This window comes from Kogia breviceps, chromosome 5 (genome assembly GCF_026419965.1).
Source record: "Kogia breviceps isolate mKogBre1 chromosome 5, mKogBre1 haplotype 1, whole genome shotgun sequence".
Classification (NCBI taxonomy): domain Eukaryota; kingdom Metazoa; phylum Chordata; class Mammalia; order Artiodactyla; family Physeteridae; genus Kogia; species Kogia breviceps.
This window is the reverse complement of record NC_081314.1, coordinates 12,610,293-12,621,192: the sequence shown is the minus strand read 5'-3', so window position 1 is coordinate 12,621,192 and position 10,900 is coordinate 12,610,293. Positions and strand designations below refer to the sequence as shown.

General features: G+C 51.8%; 1 pseudogene; it reads right to left on the bottom strand.

Annotated features, from left to right (window-relative positions):
- Positions 1-426: 426 nt before the first annotated feature.
- LOC131757457 (large ribosomal subunit protein eL32-like) lies at positions 427-947 on the bottom strand (annotated as a pseudogene).
- Positions 948-10,900: the final 9,953 nt, after the last annotated feature.

The following is a 10,900-nucleotide window of genomic DNA, read 5'->3' as shown; positions in this document are numbered from 1 at the left end:
ACTCTCGTTCACCTCAAAACCCAGAGAACTGACCACCCTCACCCCGCCCCCAACTAACTCTGGGCCAAGTGACAGCCTATTTGACCTGGATTTCTTTGTATAAAACTAAAGACGATACACTTACCAGAATTGAAAAGACTGCCTTGGAGGAACCAGGAGCAGCTCTAATGCATCCTTAAGAGCACAGTCTGGAGCTAGGCTGCTCACTTTCAGTCCTGCCCCCTGCTCAGAGCCGTGAGACCTTGGACAATAACCTCTCTGTTTTCTTAGTTTTGTTTGTAAATTACGGTGAGTGCTTAGAGGAGTGCCTGGCAATTCGTGCTAGATGCCTTAGCTGCTTTTTATTACTGGTGTGTCTTTTTTTTTTTTTTTTTTGGCCGAGTTTCACGGTTTTATTAACGCAAACACGACGTGCACACGAGCTGTCTATTCATTTTCTTCACTGTGCAGCCTGGCGTTGGGATTGGCGACTGGTGGCCAGCTGGGCTGCTCTCTCCACGACGGCTTTGTGGTTCTTGGAGGAGAGGCTGTGGGCAGCCTCAGCCCAGAAAGATTGGTTGCACATCAGCAGCACTTCAAGCTCCTTGACATTGTGGACCAGGAACTTCCGGAAGCCGCTGGCAGCGTGCACTCTGTTCCCCCGTTGCTTCCATAACTGATGTGGGGCATCAGCATTTGGCCCCTGAATCTCCCGCGCACCCTGTTGTCAGTGCCTCTGGGTTCCCGCCAGTTCCGCTTCATTCTGACTTATGCGTCTGACTGGTGCCTGTGAACTTCTTGGTTCATCAGGTTTTGACCATCTTGGGCTTCACGAGTGGCCTAAGGGTAGCCGTGATCCCGGGTAGGAGATGCTGCCCGCTCCGTAGGCAGCGCCGAAGAAGGGAGCTATTACTGTTAGGAACAAAGGATTTCTGTCTTCCCTCAGAATCTCCCTGGTCCAGGCACATCCCTGCACTCTGACCGCCGTGGGCATCTGGAGCCAGTGCCCGCTGTTCAGCTTGGGAGACTTGCTAGGGGTTGGTGGCAGTTCCCTGAGGCAGTAGAAAAGTATCTTGCCCCATCAAAGACTAGTCGCTCGTTCAACCTACAAATGACTAAAAGAGTTTTGCCCAAGAGGGGTGCATCCCTGTCCTGTGAATACACCTCTGGGTGCAGAGACTAGGAAAACAGCTCTGTGCCTGGCCCAGGAAGCCTTTTAATTTATTTTATTTTTGGCTGTGTTGGGTCTTGGTTGCTGCGCACGGGCTTTCCCTAGTTGCGGCGAGCGGGGGCTACTCTTGGTTGCGGTGCATGGGTGTTGCGGTGCACGGGCTTCTCATCGCGGTGGCTTCTCTTGCTGCAGGGCAACACGGGCTTCTAGGCACGCGGGCTTCAGTAGTTGTGGCACGGAGGCCCAGTAGTTGTGGCTCACAGGCTCAGTCGCCCCACGGCATGTGGGCTGTTCCCGGTCCAGGGCTCAAACCCTCGTCCCCTGCATTGGCAGGCAGATTCCTAACCACTGCGCCACGAGGGAAGTCCCAGGAGGCCTTTTAAAATGGGCTTCTGAGTGAATGTCCCTGGGATGGGTTCACCTTTTGAACCAGGCATCTCAAACGTGACTCTGAACTTAAGGAGAGGGCTTGCGGGGAGCCTCGTGTGGGTCCCTCCAGCATTTAAGGCTTTTCCCTCCCTGGATACAAAGATTGGGTGAGGTGAGCTCTCTGGCTGGAACTCTCTCTTTGCAAGTGATTTGGTCTCTTCATGACCTTTGGATAGTCCCTCACCTTCTCTCCCAGTCAAGCTTCTCCTGGGGAGTTGTTACTGATAAATCCACGTGGAAAGCAGCTGGAAGTGCTACGGACTTCTCCGTGTAGTTCCTAGTCATCTGTTTTTGACTGTTTCACAAGCTTACTCCTTCCCATGCTTCCTGGCTTCTCTGGGCAAGTGTTCTCTTGTTAACAGCTGCCCACACTCAAGTATGGAAAAATCCAGTGGCTGCTGGTTAGAACAAGTGTGTTAATGGCAGCAGTGGAAAGACAGAACTAGCTGGTACTGGACGGTGGGGCGGGGGGGGGGGAGCGGTGCATGAAGCAGCTGTTTCTGTATTGGAAACACAAACCATATTGGCTTGAGACGTATCAGAGAGTGGAGCCCTCATCTTTCCACATGGTCTCTTACTGGCTCATAGAAAATAAACTAATAACGTCCTGGTGGGGAGAGAAGCGTACAGTATGCAGGGCCTGGGCTGGTTGGAGAAGCACAGTCGGGCCCGTGGGCGAGTTGCTAGAAAGGATTTGTCAGGTAGGACCCAGAGGCGGGTGACAGTGAGGCCTGCTACCCCCACCCTTCTCCCCAAGAGGAAGAGTTTTTCTCCTTGCATCAGCTTATTTGCTCCTATCACCCAGTTACTTCCGAAGCCAGGCAGATGTCTCACTCACTCTTTTCACCATCTTGTCCTCTCTTGTCTCAATCCAGCAGAACATAGGATGGTTAAGAGGCCAGTCTTTCCGGGTTAGCCAGGCTTTGGCCAGATCATTCATGCTGAAGGTGAGAGTGCTATTTGGTTATTCAGGCTAACCAGAGGGTCAGCATAAAGAGTGTGTAGTTCACCTGTTGGTTCGTTCATTCGTTCGTTCGTTCACTCGTTCAATAAAGACTAAGAACCTATCATTACATACCAGCTACTGTGCCAGGCCCTGAATTTACAAAGATGAAAGAAAGTCCATGTATAAGAAGCAAGTTCCTGATTGTAGGTTATTTTCAGAGAACTTCTAATTCCCGAGAGACAAAGATTTTCCCTGGGTTCCCTCCCACTGACAGTGAAGCCTGAGAATTCCCGAGAGGGGTGGGTGCCGGTTTGTGATGGTGGAGCCTGTGAGCTGCAGGGGCTTCCCTCCCTCCTCTTGCACGGAGGTCCCTCAAACGGCCCCAGCCAGCCCACCCCCACGTGCGCACATGCTCTCATCAGAGGGCGGAAGACAGGTCAAGGTGTGCAAACTACACTCCCTACTTTCCTGTGTCTCTCTTCACTTAAAAATTTGCCAAGAAAGTCAACAGACTGTCAACTGCAGAGTGTGTTCTAATACTGCTTATCGAACATGACAAAATCCTACAGAAAAATTAGAATTTTGTTATAGGACAATGCCTAGGCATTACGGAATTTGTGTACACACACGCAAATGTAGAAAAACGTCAACTAAAATTTCTCAAATGCCAGCTCATCCAAGCTCATCAAATGAGTAGACTGTGTTACTGGCTTGTCTCGTCAGTCCATTACCGTATACCCAGCAGGACTTTAACTCCATCAGGGACTCCCAGTGCAGCAGCTGTTATTTGTTGAGTCTTACAAACAAAAACCTAAGCAAAGCACAGGGCCACTGCACAGGAGATTGTGCTGCTTTCCAGCCGCTACTGGCTGACGGGCCAGGCCCTCCAGAGCCTCCATGGCCCACATGGCTCATGCTACGTGGGTGTCGCAGTTTTTCATTTCTGTGCTTGTCCTGCCCGTGGTGTCTCTCCCCGGACTTTTTTCTCCGTCTGCTCCGTGTCTGTCCTTTACCATGATGACGGGGAGTGGTCCCAGCCTGCCCCAGCAAGCAGCTACCTCCCTGGCCTACCTACCCCCAGCCAACCCTGCAACTTGCTCACGCTTTTGCCCTCCAGGCTCTGAGAAGACTTTCAAAAGGGATTCAGGGTGGGGAAGCCCCGGGGGAAACTCTCTCCCCTCAGCAAGCGGATTTCTTTGGCCAGGCCTGTTCTTAACCTGCCCAGTCAACGTACAGGCTAGGTTCCCGGCACAGAGGCCCAACAGGGAGGGAACAGCTGCCCTGATACCCACCCTCAATCCGGAGGTTTCAGAAATGTCTTTAGAGAAACTTGTCTCTGGAAGCCCTGGAGAAGGTGTTGCCCGTTAACAAACACTGTCTTTGAAGACAGACGCCTCCTCCAAAGGTCTGCATCCAGCAGTGCAGGTGAGGAAGCCAGAGCCTGTGGCTTTTGAAGTTGCCTGTCTTCTCTGCGGTGCTGCCAGGGTCGGAGCCAACACCTAGGTGGAAGCAGCAGCAGCCCCACGGCCTGCCCCGGCCCGCCTGCCCGTCTGACAAGGCCGGGGGACACGAACCGCCCCCAGTAGGAACTGCGGTTTGATGGTTTCCGTCTCCTTACATGCCTTTAGTCTGACTTTAAAGAGTGTCCACTGGGCTCATGTTTTGGTTTGTGGTTTGTTTTTTTTTGCTGTGCTGCGTGGCATATGGGATCTTAGCTCCCCAACCAGGTATCGAGGCCGTGCCCCCCGCAGTGGAAGCGCGGAGTCTTAACCACTGGACTGCCAGGGAAATCCCTGGTTTTTGTTCTTAAAAAATAATTTCCACAAGTATTTTTGAAGTAAAAAATCTATCATTCTTATAACTGTTAATAGTGATTTATAAACTGAATTTTAATAAACCTTGAGGAAACTGTTCATCTTTTAGATGATCGCAGGATGGGCAGGAGCATAAGAGCCCAGCACTGCTCCAGTGGCCCAAAGGCCTTGGTCTCTGCTCCAGTGACCCATCGCACGAAGCAGGCTGCACCTAGATGTTCTACAAACAACACCTTCTGTGAAAGCACTTCTTGTTGTATTCAGATTAAAGGTGCAATCCAAGGGACTTCCTTGGTGGTCCAGTGGTTAAGAATATGCACTTCCAATGCAGGGGACGTGGGTTCGATCCCTGCTCAGGGGACTAAGATTCCACATGCTGTGGGGCAACTAAGCCCACGCACTGCAACTACTGAGCACGCAAGACACAATTAGAGAGCCTGCATGCCGCAACTACAAAGCCCATGCGCTCTGGAGCCTGCGCACCACGACTAGAGAGCCCATGCACTGCAACTACTGAGCCCGCATGCCAGAACTACAGAGTTCACTGGAGGTTCACAAACAAATCTATTTATTAGCAGAATCTGAAAATAATTCCTGTGGAGATGGTACCTTTTTAAGGACCATTATTTTGGGGCTTTAGTGCATACTCTTTGGGGGGTTTCTAATTAAATTCTGGCTTTTGGGGGCCATGGCCAAGTGCTAGGGCATGAAAACAAATCTCCTGACCTCAGTACGATAGACATCAAAGTACTCGAGGCCCTTGAGCAAGGCAGGAGACAAGCAGTCCGAGAAGGAAGTGGTTGGTGATGGGAGGGGAGCTGCGCCCCAGTGGCAAAAATGTCAAAGTGATTTGCATGAAAATGAGAGGGGTCGTGACAAATTGTACTTTGCATTCAGTGGGATTGGTGTCACCCACCCTGATACAGGCCTTCCTTTACCAGAGAGCATTTTATACGCTTAGATTTCCTGAAAGCAAGTTTCAGCAAGAAGCTGGAAAGGCCTCTCAGGAAGAAGGCTGAGCTGGCAGTGAGCAGGGAGCTCCCGGGCATTTGGCAGTTGTTCACAGTATGAACACACGGAGCCCTCTTCCCAGGCAAGAAACGGGAAGTTTCAAGGTGTCTTCAGGCGGAAGCAGCAGTAAGAGGAGCCAGCGCTCAAATAAGACACAGAAATGGAAGAAAGATGGAACTACAGGAGCAGTTCGTCTGTCAGATGGAATGGGGAAAAACTAGCTTCTGGGAGTAGGAACCGAAAAAGGCAACCGTCGATTGTCAGATGAGTTCTGGCTTCTGGGGAAGACCCTTGGCTGAGGCTGTCTTCTGGCCGATGCCTTGTCGCCTCAGCAGAGCCCAGCTCAAGGAACTGGGTATTGAAGTAAACAACTGCTGGGGCTCTGTGGACATCTCCCCGGTCAATCCCGTGGCCACTGGCTGTGTTGACAGCTACCAAGGACACTCCCAGCAAGCAGTTTCTCACAACATCCCCCATGTGGCCACAAGAGCAAAGCACGTCCTCATGGCCAAATAAGTGATCCAGTGTTACTCGCATGGGTCCTTGGACACGTTCGCCAAATGGCCCTAGGAAGGAGCTGCTCATGCTACACAGCAGAGAGGACCTGCTACCGGCTCGGGCTCACCGCTCCAGGAAGTCCCTGGGAAAAGGGGAGGGCACTGGCTCCCCGCTTCAACACTGGACGGTCCACACCACCGTCACTGACTTGGTCTGCTTAACTCGTGAGTCTTTATAAGGGAGGATGCCTTTCTTCCTGGACTAACAATTCTTTTTGTTTTCGCCACGCAGCATGGCTTGCAGGATCTCAGTCCCCTGACCAGGGATCGAACCTGTGCCCCCTGCAGTGGAAGCGTGGAGTCCTAACCACTGGACATTTTCAAGTGAGTGCTTCCTTAACCATTTCCCAGTGTTTCTCTAAGATGTGGCCCCACCTGCCGTCCCCAAATGGCTGCAAAGCCTGCCTTCTGACTATCCACACGCCCACCCCGCACCCAGCTCAGGCTGCATGTAAGACAGCGTCATCAAGGGCTCCCACCTCTCCCAAGGCGGCAGAGATTGCTTGAGCAGGAGGTCCTGGGGGCCGCGGTGGCTCCTGGGGCCTGGGAGCGCTCTGTACCCATCACCGTAGCTCTTCTCTCTGATGCCGGTTTGGTTAAAGGGAAGATGAGCATCCTCCCTAAAAAACTGTATTCCGGTCGGTCGTTTCTGAGACTGTAAAGACATTATTCTTTAGGCGATTATCTGCTAAAGTGATCTTATAAAGATGTAAAATCATAGGTCTCCAACGCAGAAAACCTTTTAAATGTCTGACATTTCCATCCTAGGTGGGACAGGTGGTGGATGTGCATTCTCTGGGGACGTGACCTGTAAGTAGCGAGGGGGGCAGGGTGGGGCAGAGGGTAGCTGAGCCACGATGCAGTCGTCAGAGGAACCAGCCAACTGCCCGAGGCACTCTGACGTGGAGACAGCCCTTCAGATACCCCAACTGGGGCCAGGCGGCTGGGCCTCTCGTACCCCTCGCTGGCTGCCTGTGGTGTATAACCTTGGGCAAGGCAGCTCCCTTTTAAGGGCAGTTCCTGGGGAGAGGGACTCAGATGGGGCCGGGGTCTGGGCACTGCACGGTATTTAACCACCACCGCCATCAGCCTGCTAATGATGAGACCACAATTATTTTAAATTATTTATTTTTTCTATAGTACATCTCATTCAAATCATGGAACAGTCGGATACATTTTTTTCCTCAAGCACAACTTAAAACTCATTTCAAATGCTTATTCTTTCTTTCCTTCTTTTAATCTTTCAGGATGGACAAAGACACACTTTAATGGACAAAACAACCCACTCAGAGTTTATTAAAAATACAGCTTCCCAGGCTCCACCCCCCCCACCCCACCAGAGCTTTTGAGTGAGCGTCTGGGGTGGGTCCTAGGGAGGCAAAATTTAAAAACTCCCCCCCCCATCAATTCTGCTGTGGGTGGTCCTTGAACCATCCTTACAGGAACACAGATTAGGACTTGTCCATTACCTACTGGAAGCAATTTCAGAAAACCCGGGAATAATTAAGTATACAGAAATAGCTCTTCTATAAAATTTCCATATAAAAATAATGGTATTTATTTACAAAGTTTGAGAATGCTACAAAATAATAATCATATTAGGTTAGATACTTCAATCTAATAAAGTCTACATTAGGCAGGTCAGATGTGGTGTTTGCATTTTCCCCTTATTTCTCTTGTTTAAACTGCTTAAAGCATGTGGCACCATGATGTTTCCTTCATGCAGAAAAACGCAGAACTATATTTTCTGGAAATAAAAGCTAACAGCACATGATCAGAGTACAACATCTCCAAATGAAAAGGTGAACTAGCTGGGGATTTGGGCTCATGGCCTTTCTTTTTTTTTTCTAACAGTCAGGGTGGTGATGGCAAGCAGCTGCCTCGAGACCTCACCGTACCGAACGGTGGGCCTCCGAGCTCCGGCACGGCGGGTGGGTCCGCCTTTCGGGACACCGGACGGTTGAAGCCGCCAAAGTTCTACTGGGAAAAACAGAACTGCAACACGCTCAGAGAAGTCTCTTAGCAGAAGAGAATCTGGGTCCCCAGAGACTTCCGGTGTGAGAAAAATCTTTGACCCCAGTCGTGAACACGCAGGACCATCAGGCCATTTGATGTCAGCGCCCGGCACGCTGAAGACGGCGCACGCGAAATGACGACGCGGTGAGTTTTGAAACCCAAACATGATCTGGGGGCGTCTCCTTGTTGAGACGGACACGGACAGAAAAAAGCTAACACTGCTACAGAAGGGCTCTGCCCAGGGAGGAACGGGTTTCTTCTAAGCCTGGGTCTCGCGAGCCGGGAGAGGCCCGAAGCGGACACCACAGCCTCAGGCCGGGACCCCCGAGCAGGGCCCCACTCCTGCTCCTCAGCTGTTTAGCACTTGGTGTGACAGAGGGCTGATGCTGATCCAGAAGCCCTCTGGGAGGACCGGGGTGAGGGCTGGGTTTGTAGGAGGCAGTGGGGCCCCGGGAGAAGGGAGATTCGGGATGCAGGGCAGGCTCTGCCAGACAGGCCGGGGCGGTGGGGGGGGGGGGGGGGGGGCGGCGTCAGGCCCCCGGCTGGTTTCACATGCCTGAGTGATGGGCAGGGTTTGCCCCTATTCTGAGGCCCTTGGTGGTGAAGGGGCGAGTCCTGCCCCCATGTGTCCGCTACACTGGCTTCTAAGGCAGCTACAGGCAGAGGACCAAAGTCCAATCTGCTGGAGTAGCAAGGGGTCCCGACAGCATGGAATTCACAGGCCTTCGTGTAAAGCGAAGGCCCTGTAAGAACAATACAGGATTTTATCTGAAAGTACAGCTGCACAGAAGTAAGCGAATATACCTTCTTCTGTCACAAGAGCGTGGCCAGTGAACACCTGCGGCCACTGCAACTTCTGTACTTGTCAGGGACTAGCAGGGCGGAACTGGAGGGGCAGAGTTTGCGCCCTCACCTCTTCTTCCTTAGCACAGTGTGAGTGTAGAAGGAGATGGGAAAACGGGATCCCGGAGGTTATCTACGCACAGCTTTCCAGAGAGATCTTGGCTAATTCCTGAGAAATGTAATTTACGAGGGCATTAGCTTGAATTTTTTAGAAAACGGTAAAGTCAACGTCAGACACTTTTTCCTTTCGGGTAATAGTGTTCGGCTTGAATGGAAGGTAAGCAAATGAACTGAACGTTGTAGGGCTGTGAATGAGAGGGCAGGAGGCACGTTTCTGAGGGCCGGGCGTCACGCAGGGCCCTGGCACACACCGTGGGTCTGGATAAATACGTGTGAGTGATGGTCAGTGCTGGGGGACCCCTGCTTCGGGTGCCTGAAAATGGGGAACCTATTTGGGAAAACGATCCTCAGGTAGTCTTCAGCTCGGCTAAAACTAGTCCATATGCAGGATAAAAGATTCTCTTTTATACATCTAATATAAAAAGTAGATCTTTATGTATCTAACAACTTGTAAAACTAGAAGAAAACACCTTTAGAAAAGTTCTCCATTTCTACTCACTTTCCTATTGTGTAGGTTCAATTGGAAGGTAACAGAGCCAACAAGGAGACCTCCATGGGTTAGAATGTTCTCTTAGTTTATGGCCACTGCTGGTAGCTAAGTCTGGTTTTCTTTCATTAATAAATCTTAGAAATTCCCTGACAGACTCCAAAATGTACACTGCAAGCTGGAAGAGTGGGGGCCTTTGGAATTTAGCAGAGATTTCCAAGTGCACGTTATGGGCTAGGGTGGCCTGCTAGCGAGGTCTTTCAATCGTCTGATTCACAACCAAAGTCACTTTCTCAGGGGGCCTTCCCTGGACACCGCCAGCCAAAGTAGCCTTTCCCCCACTGCCCCATGACCCTGTTATTTCTTCCATAGCACGAATCAACCTGAACGTCTTCTGGTCTCTATTCACTCAAACACTTATGGAAGGATTAAATCTTCCATTCACTGTCCAGCCCCTACCCTGCAGGGACCACCGTGGCAGTGAGGCCTTAGAGGCTACCTCACAGACGTGCCTGAGGCGAGGGGGCTGGCGAGGTAGCAAAGGCCCCCTGAAGGGAGTCACCCATGAAGCCGACCAGGCCTCTCCCCGTGTGTGGTTCTGGTAGGAGGAGCTGAGGCGGTTCCCTTCTTTTGCTAGCCCTGCCCCACCTAGGCCCACCACGCTCTGACCGTCCCAGGGCCCAGGTTACACCCAGACTTTGCTGTCTCTACAACCTGAGCGGCCCACAAAGGGCTGTGTTTTGGCAAACAGCCGAGTTTCGGATGCCTGCATGGCTAAAGCGAGCCACTCCTTTCTGGAGTACCTTTGCAGGAATTACCTGCAGGGGCTCCTGTGTATCTGGGGGCTGAGCCCGGCATCATTTTTCAAGTAGGGCAGAGTATGGTGACAACTGTGAATCCTGCTAATGAAGAGAGTTACCCTCTTCATCCCGGTAAAATGGCAGCCAACTGCAGACACTTTTCTCCCCACCATTTCTAGAAGACAGGGGTCGTTTGTAAGGTTTTGCGGGGGGCGGGGGCAGTGCCGAGAGGTGAGGAATCACCGTCTTAGCACCTCCTTTCCTGGCCCCTCCCCGAGGTCCTCCATGATCATAAGGCACAGTTTATGTCAACACTTACTGAAGCTGCTCCCATCACTTGGTCATCACAAGAGAAAATGAAGCAGGTGAGACAGACGCGCAGCGGGGAAGGGCAGGAAGTGTGGGCGGGTGCCTGGGCGCCGTGCGCGCTGCCTGGACCCTCCCACATCGGGGCCAAAGACGGCAGGCTTGGTGCCACCTGCGCGGGTGCTAAAGGGATCACAACTTTACCGACTGGGCGACACTGTGCACCGGAAAGGTTACCGGATACACTGGCGCCTGAGGGAAGAGGGGACTCTTGAACTTCCCCCAAGCAGAGTGTAACCAGCACCCTCTGGGAGGGGCGGCCACGTGTGTGTACGTGTGCGCGTGCAAATAACCCCAAGTGCCGCTCTTATAGAGAAGCCTGGATGTTGTAACCACAATTTCCTTTTTTTTTTTTTTTTTT